The following is a 3,768-nucleotide window of genomic DNA, read 5'->3' on the forward strand; positions in this document are numbered from 1 at the left end:
AAGTGCAGAGATCACAAAATTTTTCCACTTGCCAAAAGTATTAGTAAACCAATCTTCAATGTAATTAGCAATACCAGAGTGTTCAGTCATCTTTTCTGACAAGACTTTTAAGCCAGCCAGAACCCTAGCAATTGAGCCATCATTGGAATATATGTGCAACATTGTTGTCCAATCATAGTACAAACACCCCCTTTTTCGGCCAAAAGAAAATCCAGAGCCAAGCGGTTCTGATATGACATGATAGATGTAGCTGCCAATTGTTCCTGAAAGCCAAAAGCCAAATCTCTAGTAAAATTAGTGAGACGCTGAACATTGAAATGAACATAGTTTATGCAATCTACATTTTTGTTTACCTTGCGGTAGACCCAGCTGTCCACGGCAGCTGAGGCAGGCTCTTCAGATTGGTCTCTGCGCCGGATTTCAACAACCTGTTCAGAGAGACTCATCACGGCGTTGTTCAGTCGTCTGACATATTCACTTATGTCAGCATGCTGCAAAAGAAGAGGTGTTGAATCTCTAGGCATAACCCAGAACCTTCTTGCTGTGAGGCAATGGTGCTAACCACTGCGCCACCGTGCTGCTGCTGTATATGGTAGTATATTAGTAACCTGAGCAGAATATGATCCTGCTGGTCCTGGCACCTGCTGATAAAGAACTGGGCAGTTTCGTGCCCAGTGTCCTCTCTTGTGACAAATTAAACATCTGCCATCTCTCACAAAAGTTCTCCTGTTTGCCCTGGACCCTCGACCACGTGCTTGTGATCTGCCATGATTCTGAAAGCCACTACTCACAGGTTGTGAATTCCACGAATAAGGCTGAGGCTGTCCAGGTACAGGTGCTTGTGCGTTGTGTACAAAAGCAGAGGGCTGTGCATACTGCTGATAAGCACTGGCAAGCATCTGCTTTTCTGCAGCTTTGTTTCTGTTAATATTATTTTTCATCTCTTTAAGTTGTGCTTTTGTCAGCTGTGCTTGTATGGATGAGAGTTCCTTTTCATCCTTTTCTCTGTCTTCTTTGTCGTCAATATACTGAATAATGTGAGCTGATCACTGCTCGAAGGGAAGAGCATTTAAGCCAATCACTTGCTTCAACCACTGCTGGATATTAACAGAAAGGGAAGACTCAACCGCACTGCAGAATAGTAAACCAACACTTTCAACCATTGCAGGATCTTCGCCACTGTAATTATGCCACAATTCACGCACCCTAATGAGGTACTGGCTTCCTGTCTCCCCAGTCTGTGGAGGAATGTGAGACAACTTGACACTCTGGGCTCGTAGTGGATACTTCATCCTGACCACAGGTCAGAGCGCATGTATTGCAGTGTGAAGTGAGACTGAGTCACTGTCTCCATCTGTGTTTGCTAAGGCTTCAACTTCCTGTAACATCCCCGGAGCTCCGCCCTGCTCCAACCGCGGAAGCTGACTTTTAATAAGTGACGTGTCTTGAAGAGCGAAAGACGTGTACGTCATTGAAACTCCACCCTGTGCTGTCTCAGTCTGGAGAAGTGGCATTTGAGTAGCGGGTCTCTCCAGGCAGTTGTGTATATTGCCTCTGTGTCTGTCCTTACGTCGTGCAGAGAAGGCATAGGGCTTATCATCCTCACTACTGTCCTCACTTGAACATTCACTCTCAGTCACAGCCGGCACTGCCACATGACAGACATGCTTTTTTTTCCCCCTCTAGCACCAGAAGTAGAACTATGAGTTTTCACCAAAGTTTTCACGCCAGTCCTTTTCTCTACCGGGAAAAGCAGCTGTCTGTAATATTCCCCTGTGTACAACAACTAATGGTGAAACATTTTGATTACTCACGGCAGGGGTAACTAATGGCATCTGGTGTTGTGCATTACTTTGAAATTTTGTCTCCCAGCTCCCTTCCTGCAGAGAAACTTAAGAGGGAGGAGGGGCTGAGGCAGCCTGTAAGTGACCTTGAGATTCCTGTGGGCTGGAATCTGTGTGTATGTGTGTCACCGGAGAAAGTGGCAGACTTGTGTGTTTCCTTTCCACTGACTGTGGTTTTCTGATTTATTTCAAATTCAGCCAAAAAACAGAGACAGTCCTGAAGAAATGTCTCACAGTGTTTAACTTTAGCTTCTGTTTTGTGTTTCTATAGTAAAGATGCTGTATTGTTACGCAGACATGCTGTAGCAGCTGAGTGAGCTGCTTGTTTAATATACAGTCTTACAGCTCCCTCCTCTGGGGGAGCTTCCTCATAGGCACTGAACATTCCCTTTTCACTCATCTTTTCAGCCCATGAAATAAAGCGCTGTGTTTCACTACAATGTTGGCTTGAACTCAGTGTGCCAAGCCATTTGTTTAACAGCTGATACAAAATAGCACCTAAAGACCCAGATTTGCATTTGTGCCAGTCCTGAATAATATCACAATCAGCCATAATGAAAAATAAATGCCACACATGACGCTTGTCCGTTATGAGAGGCTCTGGGCCCAGTGAAAAACGGCCAACCTGCGAAGCTTCTACATCAGCCTAATTTCTGATGCGCGCAGGTCCTCGGGGTTACCCCAGCCGATTAACACCATTTTATCTCAACAGGACAGCCGCCACCATAAGCTAATATACAGTTCCCTGTAAGCCTATTCCCTCCTGGACTGAGTTCACAGCTGCACAAGGCACGTCGAGTCACAGTGAATTCTCACAGCTGAACCTGTTTGTTCAGCTGTGATACACCTGTGAATAACGTTTTAATCAGCCTGTTATGCAGTTAACCACCCACACATTTTTGAAAAACAACAAACTGGCGATTTCCTTGTGCCGTTATTACGTGTGGAATGTATCAAAGAGCATCTCTTCAGTTGCCCCAAATTGCCGGTCTATTCTCCAGCCGGAGGGAAATCAAAAGGAAATCAGGCAATTTGGGGGGACAACTGCTACCAAGTAGCAGAAATTTGCTTATAAAACGTGAATTTTACGTCCCTTATTGATATCAAATTCTGTAATCACGGCACTCATTCACTATCCCTCAAAGTGAGTCTATGTGCTTATGTTAACTCTTACATGTGTCAGGGAACAGATCAGCACATCATTCCAAAACAAATGTGTTTTATTATCCTTACTGTTTTGAATCCAATTTAAAGCGTCGAGAGTGGGCAGTCCACACATCAACTTTAATTTTGTATAAGTTCAATGTGGAGGTTTTATGTATAAACAAAGGTTCCTGCCTTACCTCTTTTGTGGTCGACCCAGTTTGATGTGTGGGACCACCTCACGGCTTGACGGAGACCCAAGGAGCCACTCTCTCCAAATCAGGACCGAATGGTGGATTTGCAGCTCAGCCAGGCACAGGATTACCGCACCATCTGCTGGTCTGGGACAATGAACCGGTCTTGAGAGTTCAGCCGGCTCACGAGGTCACGGCACCAATTGTAGGACCCGGTACTTTTCACCACGCTAACTCTGAGAGATGAAGCAGTCCAAGTACTTTCAAAACAGTGCTGATTTATTCAATGAACACAGGTAAAAATTAACATTACACGCTCAGGTATCTTGCACCTCCAACATGCACGCAGGCAGCTGAAAGATGAAAGACCCTGAACCACAACAGGCCTATACATTATATCACTTCGGGCTGACCCCATTCTACACAGGAGTCAAAGCATGAGGAAAATCAATGTGTGATTGTCTGTTGATTATGTGGTGTGTAGCTAAAACATTCTAACATGACCTCTAGTGACATGTCATGACATTAAACATAAGAAAATATTATGGCTATGGCTACAGTTATACACGTCATAATAATAATATTAA

Source organism: Monopterus albus, unplaced genomic scaffold (genome assembly GCF_001952655.1).
Source record: "Monopterus albus unplaced genomic scaffold, M_albus_1.0 scaffold134.1, whole genome shotgun sequence".
Classification (NCBI taxonomy): Eukaryota; Metazoa; Chordata; class Actinopteri; order Synbranchiformes; family Synbranchidae; genus Monopterus; species Monopterus albus.